This window comes from Rutidosis leptorrhynchoides, chromosome 3 (assembly GCF_046630445.1).
Source record: "Rutidosis leptorrhynchoides isolate AG116_Rl617_1_P2 chromosome 3, CSIRO_AGI_Rlap_v1, whole genome shotgun sequence".
NCBI lineage: Eukaryota > Viridiplantae > Streptophyta > Magnoliopsida > Asterales > Asteraceae > Rutidosis > Rutidosis leptorrhynchoides.
In genome coordinates this window covers 28,972,854-28,985,965 of record NC_092335.1, presented here as the reverse complement: position 1 = coordinate 28,985,965, position 13,112 = coordinate 28,972,854, and the positions used below count along the sequence as shown (strand labels likewise).

Genomic DNA, 13,112 nt, shown 5'->3' with positions numbered 1-13,112 from the left:
GCGTTATTCGTGACAAGAAAAACAACTATAAATCAATAGCCGAAGTGCCAATGGATAACCGCAACTTTCCGCTTCGTTGGCAGTATATCAGAGACACGGCCATGAAAGTTCAAGTCGAAGAATCATGGCTATGGCATCGAAGATTTGGCCACTTTAACTTTCACGCACTAAAAATCCTCCAACAGAAGAATATGATGAGAGACTTGCCTAACATATAAGAAATCATTGACACGTGTGAAAGCTGTATGATGGGCAAGCAACATCGAAAACCTTTCCCTCGTGACAAAACTCTGAGAGCGAAAGGCATACTGGAGCTGGTACACACTGACGTATGTGGACCAATGAGGACCTCGTCTCTTAACAAAAACAGGTACTTTATTCTTTTCATCGATGATTATTCTAGAATGACGTGGGTTTATTTCATGCGTGAAAAATCCGAAGTATTTGCGATATTCAAGAAGTTCAAGAACTTCGTAGAAAAAAGTAGTGGCCATTATATAAAAACACTAAGGAGGAAAAGAATACACCTCTACACAATTCAATAAGTTTTGTGAAGATGAAGGAGTAAAACGCCAACTCACAGTTGGTTACGCTCCTGAACAAAATGGCGTCTCTGAACGTAAGAATAGAACTGTAATGGAAATGGTCAAAACAATGATACATGAAAAAGGCCTTCCAAAGAGTTTCTGGGCTGAAGCTGTATACACGGCTGTATTTATACTAAATCGATGTCCCACGAAAGCCGTAGAAAACAAGACTCCGATAGAGGCATGGAGTGGAAGGAAACCGTCGGCGAAACATCTACGCGTATTTGGATCTATCTGCTACATCCATGTTCCTAAGGAGAAACGTCACAAGCTCCAAGAAAAATCAGAGAAGGGAATATTTTTGAGCTATAGCACACAGTCAAAAGGCTACCGAGTCTATAACCTGAAGACTAATAACATCGTGGTCAGCCGAGACGTGGAGTTTGATGAAGACGCTTCTTGGAACTGGGAAAAGGACAAAGTTGAAAAACAAACATATCTGCCTCGGATATCTATGGAAACTCCAGCCCAACAACCACTACAAGTTGAGCATTCTGAAAAACATGAAAGTACCGGTGAAACAAGCCCTGCTACACCAACTTCTCCATCAACAAGATTACCTTTGGTGCAAGACGAGTCAAGTCCAGAGTCAACACCTGGAAGAGTCAAAGCATTAGCAGAGATATACGAGACTTGCAACTTTACAACTATAGAACCTGAAAGCTATGAAGTTGCAGCCAAAGATGAAAAATGGGTGACTGCTATGAACGAAGAAATAAGAATGATCAAGAAAAACAACACATGGGAGTTAGTTGATCCTCCAGAAAATAAAGAAATTATTGGAGTTAAATGGGTTTACAAAACAAAGCTCAACCCTGATGGTTCTATACAAAAACATAAAGCAAGGCTAGTAGCTAAAGGCTATTCACAACAACCTGGAGTCGACTACAATGAAACTTTCGCACCTGTAGCTCGACTGGATACTATAAGAGCTCTTGTGGCATTAGCAGCTCAACGAAGGTGGAAGATTCATCAACTAGATGTGAAATCTGCCTTTCTAAATGGGTTTCTCGAAGAAGAAATATATGTAGAGTAACCACAAGGGTTCATCCAGGAAGGAAAAGAAGATAAAGTCCTGAACCTAAAGAAAGCCTTATATGGACTTAAACAAGCGCCACACGCATGGTACAGTCGCATAGACAACTACTTCACAAGTTCAGGATTCAGGAGGAGTCAAAGTGAGCCTACACTCTACATTAAAACCCAAGGTAACTCTGACACTCTCATTATTTCCTTGTATGTCGATGATCTAATATATACTGGAAACAATGAGAGAATGATACAAGAATTTAAAGAAGACATAATGAAAACGTTCGAGATGAGCGACCTTGGATTGATGCGCTATTTTCTTGGCATCGAAATCAGTCAAGAAAATGAAGGAATATTCATATGCCAAAAGAAATACACAGAAAATCTCCTGAAAAAGTTTAAACTATACGATTGCAAAACTGTAGCCACGCCACTAGTTACCAATGAGAAGATGAGACAAGAAGATGGATCGGAGAAAGCGGATGCTTCAAGATTCAGAAGTCTCATTGGAAGTCTACTATATCTAACATCAACAAGACCAGACATCATGTACGCAACGAGTCTGCTATCCATGTACATGCAAAACCCTACTCAAATACATTATGGAGCTTCTAAAAGAATACTAAGATACTTGCAAGGTACCATGGACTATGGAATATGGTACAATCCCACTATAGACTCGAAGCTTCATGGATACACTGATAGTGATTGGGCCGGATCAGTGGATGATATGAGAAGTACTTCTGGATACGCATTCACACTTGGATCTGGTGTATTCTCATGGACATCAAAGAAACAAGAAACGGTGGCACAATCGTCAGCCGAAGCCGAGTACATCGCAGCCGCAAACTCAGCTAATCAAGCTATATGGCTAAGAAGAATACTAGAAGACATGGGCGAGAAACAAGATGAAGCTACAAAAATATTCTGCGACAACAAGTCCACGATCGCGATGGCAAAGAATCCAGTGTTCCATGGTAGAACAAAACACATTGACATCAAGTATCACTTTCTGCGAGAAAGCTCAGCCAAGAAAGATATTGAATTAAAATACTACAAGTCCGAAGAGCAGATTGCAGATATTTTCACTAAAAGCACTACCAAGACCCAAGTTCGAGTTCCTACGCAACATGCTCGGAGTAACACCGAAAAACATTAAGGATGAGTGTTAAGATACTAATGTTTTTCTAGACTAATCTAGAATTAAAAGTGACATTAGATATTAATTATAAGATATTTTAGAAGAAGTTAACTAGAAGGTGATAGAAGGATAGCTAGACAAAAAAATCAGAAAATTCTAGATAAAAATGGAAGTCTCCATTGAAGCCTATAAATAGGCTTGATGCCTTCCAAATTGTATGTACAAAAAACACTAAACACAATTTCCAGTAATAAAAACTCACCTTTCAAATTACAAAGTCTTCATATACTTCTTTTACTAATTCATCCCCTCATAACATTAAACTAATATAAACCTAATCATCACATTAAATTAATCTATACCTTTACATTATCACACTACTAAATACATGTTTCAACCCAAATGCAAATTTAAACCGTTAAACCGCCCGTCATCCATATAATGTTGGAGATATGGAGAACTTTAAACAATTAAAGGGAAGATTCCAGAAAACTCAAACGAAGCTTCCACGAAGTTGTTAGGAAACTCACATGTAGCTTCTACGAAGTTGTTAGGAAACTCACATGTAGCTTCCACGAAGTTGTGAGGAAATTCACATGTAGCTTCCACGAAGCTGTCAGGAAACTCACATGTAGCCTCCATGAAGCTGTCAGGAAACTCACATGAAGCTTCAAGGAATTGTTTTTAGCTTACTCCTTAAATCATTCTATAAATAGACCCTCTTGTAACTCATTGTAACACACCACAAATATTTAGTAAATACATTCTCTAGTTGGTTCGTGGACTAAAGCAATCACAACGATTGCATATAACCACGTTATCTCTTGTGCCGATTTACATTTCTTGCATTTATAATATTTCGTTCATTAAGTGGGTTAGTAATCTTGTAGAATTACTATCTGTGAGTGATCTTGGTGAATCACTTGCATTGTTTTGGGTCCTAATATCCTTACAACTGGTATCTAGAGCACAAGGTTTCGACTTTGGGAACGATGGCAGAAGACGGAAAGTTTAGAATCGACCGATTCGATGGGAGAGACTTTGGCTTTTGGAAGATGCAAATTGAAGATTACTTGTATCAAAAGAAGCTACATCAACCTCTGTTAGAGACCAAGCCCAAAAGCATGAGCGATGCCGATTGGACGCTTTTGGATCGTCAAGCTTTGGGTGCGATTCGTCTTTCACTTGCTAAGAACGTTGCATACAATGTTGTGAATGAGAAGATGACGTTTGCTTGCTTAAAAGCACTCTCTAACATGTATGAGAAACCTACCGCTTCTAATAAGGTTTTTCTCATGCGATAATTGTTCAATACGAAGATGAAGGAAGGTACGAGTGCAACAGATCATATCAACGAGTTCAGCAACATCATATCGAGGTTAGCATCGGTAGATATTGTGTTTGATGATGAGTTAAAAGCACTAATCTTGCTTTCATCATTACCGGAAAGTTGGTCGGGTACGGTTACCGCGGTTAGTAGCTCTACGGGAACTACTAAGCTAGCGTTTGAAGTAATAAGGGATTTGATTCTTGGTGAAGATACTCGTAGGAGAAACTCGGGGGAATTGACATCCGGTTCTTTGTTAAGTACCGACAACCGTGGTAGGAAATTTAATCGCGGTGAGAAGAAGGGTAGAAAGAAGTCTAAGAAGAGGTATCCATCGAAAGATAGAAGTGAAACTGTTTGTTGGGGTTGCAATCAAAAAGGGCACTTTCAAAGGAATTTTAAAAAAATGGTCCGGCGAAAGGTGTGAACTTAACCGCGAAAGAAAGTGATGATGCACTTTTATGTAGTGTTGAAAATTCTATGGAGTCTTGGATTTTGGATTCGGGAGCTTCGTTTCATGCTACTCATGTCAAAATCATGATGAAGATTTTTCGTTCATATCAAGGCAAGGTGAGATTGGCGGACGACAAACAACTCAATATAGAGGGCATTGGAGATGTTGTATTGAAGACTACTCTTGGCTCTAATTGGACCTTGAAAAACGTAAGGTACATTCCTAAATTAAAAAGGAAACTTATTTCGGTTGGTCAATTAGATGATGAAGGTAACACGGTTACTTTTGAAAACCGCCAATGGAAGGTGGTTAAGGGTAGTTGTGTAGTGGCTCGTGGACATAAAAGGGGAACTCTTTATATGGTTGAAGTGTTTGATGAAGACACGGTGGTTGCTACAGTTAATGTTGAGTCCGAATCAACTCTATGGCACCGAAGACTCGGGCATATGAGTGAGAAGGGTATGAAGATGCTTGTTTCGAGTGGGAGAATTCCGAATTTGAAAAAGGTAGAACTTGGGTTTTGCGAACCATGTGTATATGGGAAGCAAAAGAAGGTGACTTTTGGGAAATCAGGGAATGCACCTAAGTTGGAGAAATTGGAGCTCGTTCATACGGATGTGTTTGGTCCAACCAATGTAGAATCACATCGAGGTTCTCGCTATTATGTCACCTTCATTGACGACTCCACTCAAAAGGTATGGGTTTATTTTCTTAAAGCTAAATCTGATGTATTTAATACATTTGTGAAGTGGAAAGCTATGGTAGAAAATGAGACTAACTTGAAGGTCAAGTGCTTGAAGTCGGATAATGGAGGGGAATATGGTAGTCTTGAGTTTAAAGACCATTGTGCAAAGCTCGATATTAGAATGCTGAAAACGGTACCGGAGACACCGCAATGCAATGGGGTCGCCGAACGTATGAATCGTACGTTAAATGAAAGGGCAAAGAGTATGAGACTACATGCCGGTTTGCCTAAAATGTTTTGGGAGGATGCGGTTAATACGGCGGCTTATTTGATAAATAGGGGACCCTCAACACCGTTGGGTTTCCGAATTCCCGAGGAAGAATGGCATGGTAAGAAGGTGAGTTATAATCACCTTAGGATCTTTGAGTGTAATGCTTATGTGAAGACTAAAGATGCGGATAGAGACAAGCTTGAAGCTAAGTCAAAGAAGTGTACTTTCATAGGTTACGGGTCGAATGAAATGGGCTATCGTTGTTGGGATAACGAGGCTAGAAAAGTGATTCGTTCTCGTGATGTTACCTTTGATGAAGATTCAGTTTATGGTAAACCGGAAACGGGGAGTCCTAAACCGGGTCATGTTACTTTTGACGATGTTTCTATTGATGATCTTGTAGGTTCTAGTGGGAGTACGGGGAACAATGAATTGCCAAATAACGGTGAGGCGTCGGAAAATGCTAATGATGGGGATGATTCGGAAAGCGGTGATGATTCCGAACATAGTGCGTGTTCTAGTGATGAGGAGGACACAAATGAAACCGGTCCAACCATTCCGGTTACTCCTACACCAAGACGCTCGACTAGAGTGCCCAAACCTAATCCTAGGTATTCTCCATCAGCAAACTACTTGCTCTATACCGAGAATGGTGAACCCGAAAGTTACTTTGAGGCGAGAAAAACAAAAGAATCCATACAATGGGAGCTTGCCATGAAAGAAGAGATGGGGTCACTTGAGAAGAATAAAACTTGGTCACTAGTGAAGTTACCTCATGATAAAAGGGCGTTGCAAAAAAAATGGGTGTATCGAATCAAGAATGAGTCGGATGGCAAGAAAAGGTACAAGGCTCATTTGGTAGTCAAAGGCTTTCAACAAAAGGAAGGGGTTGACTACAAAGAGATATATTCACCGGTAGTTAAAATGACTACTATCCGTTTGGTACTTTCTATGGTTGCATCCGAAGACTTACATCTAGAGCAACTAGATGTGAAGACCGCATTCTTGCATGGTGATCTTGCTGAAGAGATCTACATGAGGCAACCCGAGGGCTTTGAGGTAAAGGGTAAAGAGAAGTGGGTTTGTAAGCTAAAGAAAAGTTTGTATGGATTGAAGCAAGCACCTCGGCAATGGTACTTGAAGTTTGACGAGTTTATGAAGAAGATTGGTTTCTTAAGATGTGAAGCGGATCACTGTTGCTACTTGAAGAAATTCAAGTCTTCTTACATAATCTTATTGTTGTATGTTGATGACATGTTACTTGCAGGTTCCAACATGTCAGAAAATAACAAGTTGAAGGGATTACTTTCCCATGAATTCGAGATGAAAGATCTTGGTGGTGCTAAGCAAATATTGGCATGAGTATTGTACGTGATCGTGTGAAGGGTACTCTATACTTGTCTCAATCCAAATATATTGAGAAAGTTGTAGAGAGGTTTAACATGGAAAATTCAAAGGCTCGTTCTATGCCTTTGGGTAGCACGATAAAGCTATCGAAAAGTCAATCACCTAAAACGGAAGAAGACAAAATGGAGATGGAAAAGGTTCCATATGCATCGGCCGTGGGTAGTGTTATGTATGCCATGGTTTGTACAAGACTCGATATTGCTCACGCAGTGGGAGTTGTAAGTCGTTATATGTCTAATCCGGGGAAAGAGCATTGGGAAGCGGTTAAATGGTTACTTCGTTATTTGAAAGGTACTTCTAATATGGGATTGTGCTTCTCTAAAAGCAATGCCATACTTAGAGGTTATGTGGATGCTAATTTGGGTGGTTATGACGATTCGGGGAAAAGCACTACGGGTTATGTTTTCACAATAGGGAAGATGGCAGTTAGTTGGATGTCTCGACTACAAAAGAGTGTTGCTTTATCAACCACCGAAGCCGAATTTATGGCTATTGCAGAAGCTTTTAAAGAGCTTGTTTGGTTGAAAAACTTCTTAGGTGAGTTGGGTAAAAGACAAGACTATTGCGTCTTGAATTGTGATAATCAAAGTGCGGTTCATCTTGGGAAGAATCCGGTGTTTCATAGTCGTACGAAACACATCAATATAAGGTATCATTTTATTCGACAACATATAAATGATGGTACTTTATTATTGGAGAAAATCCTTGGTACGAAAAATCCTGCTGATATGTTTACTAAGGTTGTTACGACAGAGAAATTGAAGTTTTGCATTACCTCAATTGGTCTTCTAATGAATTGATGAGAGAAGACCCCAACTAGAGAATTAGAGAGTTAATGTTTCAATTCTAACAAGTAGTGTTGAAGACCTTGTATCGAAAGTCTGCTCATCCGAAGTATGTGTTGAGTGTGCGTGTCCCAAATGGAGTTTGGCGGTATAATGGTGGTTTAACGTTCTTGGTTAGATCGTTGATATTTTGGGTTGACGAAGGTTGGGTTTATTCAAAGTCTCCAAGTGGGAGATTGTTGGAGATATGGAGAACTTTAAACAATTAGAGGGAAGATTTCAGGAAACTCACACGAAGCTTCCACGAAGTTGTTAGGAAACTCACATGTAGCTTCTACGAAGTTGTTAGGAAACTCACATGTAGCTTCCACGAAGTTGTGAGGAAATTCACATGTAGCTTCCACGAAGCTGTCAGGAAACTCACATGTAGCCTCCATGAAGCTGTCAGGAAACTCACATGAAGCTTCAAGGAATTGTTTTTAGCTTACTCCTTAAATCATTCTATAAATAGACCCTCTTGTAACTCATTGTAACACACCACAAATATTCAGTAAATACATTCTCTAGTTGGTCCGTGGACTAAAGCAATCACAACGATTGCATATAACCACGTTATCTCTTGTGTCGATTTACATTTCTTGCATTTATAATCTTTCGTTCATTAAGTGGGTTAGTAATCTTGTAGAATTACTATCGGTGAGTGATCTTGTTGAATCACTTGCATTGTTTTGGGTCCTAATATCCTTACATATAATTGGTAGATAAAGTAGACTCTAGTTTGCTTATAACAAGTATGAATCTAATATAGAGAGCAGTATAGTGTCAACCAACCTGAAGAAGTAGATAGAGCTTTTCACAACATGCCTTTACAACCTCTTGGAAAAAAACATCAATGTTTAACACCATAAGAGTTTCAACATCTACAGTGCAAAAAAAAAAAAAAAAAAAATGCACACAATAATAAACAGGTAGCAAAATTTCAAGAAAACTTAAAATACATATACTGAGGAAATAAAAAATGTTAATTTAGGGCTTACAAACTTGAGGCAAAAGACCCTTCTCATGAACAATCTCAACTGTAAAAAATTAAGATAATAAAAAACCATGCTTTCCAATATATATACTACAATCCCAGCTGGATATGTTTTAGCGCCCCCATCACCTAACATTACAAAAATCACATCCAGCATTTAAGATCCAAGATTCTAACCCAATGTAAGAAGTCAAGTAGAACGTTTCCAGATTCAAGATCACAAATCTGTGTCTCCAATTCCAGTTTGCTGAGTATACCAATCATATTATACTAAATTGTAGCATCCCAAACATCCAAATCTGCAAAATTTGAATCATAATCGGGGTGGTAACCTTCATCTTTCCCTTACTTACTTAACCTATATACCTCCGTACGTATTTCTTTAACTTTTGGATGCAACTGGTCTCCAACAACAAACACATGAAAGTGGCTCTTAAGCTCAATCCAGCTACACCCCGGCTCCTTACTCACCCTACGATGACTCATCATTTCTATGACCCGTTCAACATCTTTTAATCTTCCAAGAGCCTTAGACCACCCCCTATGGTTAGTTACCCGCCCATTACCCGCTCATTACCCGTAACTAACCATAGGCACCACTTAGTTACCCGCGTTAGTTACCCGCTTTCACCATGGATTTAACGGATGAGTTATAGGAATTGCGGGTCCCAGTGCTTTTTATTGTTGGACTTGATGCTTTATTGCCTGTACGTTATATATTAAGAGGAGTATTGTTTTAGCCATGATAGGGAGTGTTTAGTTATGAGTTAGTTATAGAATATTGGTGTTGATGTGGCACTGATGTAGAAGGTTAAGAGGATGAATAGTTTAGTTACGATAGGGAGTGGCCTTATAAATACTCAATAGTTGGATATATGCAGAAGATTCTTGTGACCCCAATTCCATTAAATTCTCACCTGCATACGATACTATATCGTAGTTACGATAATTCCTACAAGCACTTAATAATATACGCCATAAACAAAGACCATGATCATTGAAGTCCACAACACGATATCAGGTTCTTGTGAATGATAAAACCCCTTTCGAGCATCATCTAAGAAACCACATTTAGCATACATATTAACTACAGCTGTCGTTATATAAATTTGATATTGAAACCCTAACTGTATCGAGTATGCATGTGTCTCTTTCCCCTTTTCAATAGCTGAAGCATCACTACAAGCATTAAGGACCCAACAAGTGTAAACTCACTAGCAAGTAGCTGTTGGGTAATTTTGATGGCCCAACATGTAGAGATAAATGGGCTTGAGATTATGACCCAAGTTGTAGTCCAATTAGCAATGATCCAGTAGCATGTTGAAGGAATAAAAGAAAGTGGTGTACGTGGATTAATATTAACTTATGTAAGAGTTTGAATGGGCATGTACTTTGACCGATTATTATGGTCAAGTGGTAGTTTTTAGTAGCTATCTTTTAGCTAGTACGTAGGTAGTGGAGTAATAGGATAGTGGTATTCTATTTATGGTTTATCTTGTAATTTGTTGGCTATATAAAGCCATTAGCAGTAGGTGAATGAATTGAAGAGATATTAAAATGTAGTCCTATGTTTTTTTTTTTGTTCTTTATACACTTTATATTCAATCAAATATATTGTGTATATTGTTGAATGTTCCAACATTTGGTATCAGAGCAGTTAGTAGATCCTGGTTCGAGAGAATAACAGAGTAGCAGCGATGATCTAATTGATCATCAGAAACGCAAGTGCAGTAATTGCGTAGTTGATTGTGTAGCAGAAAAGCACAATAAAAAAAGCAGAAAATCAGCAGGAAAGATCAGCGGTATGATCTTCATAAAGGTGCAGCAGGCATAGCAGTAAAACAACAACCGGTTACAGCAGAAACGCATAGCAGAAAGATGCAAGGCAGAATGAATAGCAGAAGCGCGTATAGCAGGAATCACAACGCATCAGCAGAAGAGAGGTGCGGCAGGTGATCACAATTGGTGATCAAAAGCAAGTAGCATGTAGCTTGCAGCAGGAACGATCATATTTTGATCTGAAAAAAATCTTGTAGCACGTAGCGAGAACCAGTGAAGTTGTAGCATGATCTTAGCATGAACTTTTGAGGAAGAAAGCAAGAAGGAAGACTCAAAAGATGCAGCAACAGAAAAGATCATCAACAAGAAAGCAAGATCACAATATGTGATAGCAGTCATAAACAGCAGTTTAATTGCAGCAGTTTACAAGCAGAAAAGAATACATTGTGCAGAAGAAAATTGCAGCAGTAGATAGCAGAAAAATAGCAGCAGTTCAGCAACAGTTTATGAGTTTTTTAACAGCAGATTAGCAGTAGAATGGAGGCAGATTTTCAGCAGATTCGCATCAGAAAATGGCAGCAGATTATAAGCAATTTAGAAGATAGAACGCGGCAGAAACAATAAGGAAAAAAGGGAGCTAGGTTTATCAAAATTAAAGGGGTGAATGTTGGGTAATTTTGATGGCCCAACATGTAGAGATAAATGGGCTTGAGATCATGACCCAAGTTGTAGTCCAATTAGCAATGATCCAGTAGCATGTTGAAGGAATAAAAGAAAGTGGTGCACGTGGATTAATATTAACTTATGTAAGAGTTTGAATGGGCATGTACTTTGACCGATTATTATGGTCAATTGGTAGTTTTTAGTAGCTATCTTTTAGCTAGTACGTAGGTAGTGGATTAATAGGATAGTGGTATTCTATTTATGGTTTATCTTGTAATTTGTTGGCTATATAAAGCCATTAGCAATAGGTGAATGAATTGAAGAGATATTAAAATGTAGTCCTATGTTTTTTTTTTTTGTTCTTTATACACTTTATATTCAATCAAATATATTGTGTATATTGTTGAATGTTCCAACAGTAGCAACCAACCCATTATGATGCATTTTTGAAAACAATGTCAACGCTTTCTTACAATCCCCACCCTGTGCGTACCCAGTGACCATTGCAGACCATGTGATCGAATTCTTATTACTCGACAACTCAAACGCCTTATCAGCCTCATCCAAGCTTCCACAATTTGAATACATTGTAACCATCGCATTACCAACAGATACATGAGACAACAACCCATGTTTAAGTCCAAAGACAATGAATTTGTGAGCGAATGTTAACAAAATTCGGCAAAGTAAACGCACTCAAAACGCTTGTTACAACAAACTCATTCACATGCTAATTTTCCTCAGCTACCACTATTTTAAAAAGCTCCAACGCATCACCACAAATTCTCTGCATTGCATACCCAGAGATAATCGTCGACCATGAAAACGAATTTCTCTCCTGCATTTCATCAAACACCTTACGTCCATCATCAACCAACCCAGCTTTACAATACATATTCAACAAAGAGCCACCAACAAACACATCCTCACATTTTAACAACTAAACTGCAACCGTGTGAACTTGTTTCCCACCAACGGAATCCATCAAAGCGGACGCAGCAGTAAACGCACCATTAAAAGTTCGCTCATCGGGTAATACGGTATGATCTTGAGACAATAACTTTTTGAACAATTACATGGCATGAATGGAATTGTGACGACCACCCAATTGCATGGCATGGAACTCGTTAGTTCGGGTCGTTCTGCTACCAACTCCTAACAAAACTTTCAATGTTACAGGAATTCAAAAGATCTCAGAATTAGAAGTATAACGGTACCAATAACAATAAATTTTGACATCAAATGAGTGCTCTTTCATATTCCGAAGTCCTATTTAAATAAAGATCAAATCTTTACAATTTGTTTCAATTAAACAAAACAGAAATGGCAGCCTCTTCTTCCGAATCATCAGCAACCTTAAAGCTTTTGATCGATACAAAAGCTAAAAAGTTTTATTTGCAGAAGCAAATAAAGAATTTGTAGACTTTTTGTTTTACATCCTTTCTCTACCCGTTGGTACTGTAATCAAGCTTCTAACAAAGAACTCAATCTTGGGTTCACTAGGAACACTCTATGAAAGCATCGAAAATTTAAGCAACACATATATGCAACCAAATCGAAGCAAAGATGCTGTGTTGAACCCCAAAGTTCCAAACTTTGGCGCTCAAGTCCCACTCTTGCTGTCACATGATGATGTTTCAGTGACTAAAGTGTTTTACAGATGCTATAATAATCATCATTATCATTATTCGTATGTTGCTGATAATTGTAATGCAATTTGCCCCAAATGTTCCAGTCAGATGAACCATCAGTTGAAATATGTGGCTTGTAATGCTGCGGTGACAGAGTCTAAGGAGGTTGGTGGTTTTGTGAAGGGGGTTGTGACTTACATGGTTATGGATGATTTGGAGGTTAAGCCCATGTCCACTATATCTAGCATTGCTATGTTGAACAAGTTTAATGTGAAGGAAGTTGGTGCCCTTAAAGAAAAAGTTGTTCCTTTAGGAATGAA

At 38.6% G+C, this 13,112-nt stretch overlaps 1 pseudogene; it reads right to left on the bottom strand.

Moving 5' to 3' along the window:
* Positions 1 to 9,681: 9,681 nt before the first annotated feature.
* On the bottom strand, positions 9,682 to 12,227 carry LOC139899820 (pentatricopeptide repeat-containing protein At2g33680-like; annotated as a pseudogene).
* Positions 12,228 to 13,112: the final 885 nt, after the last annotated feature.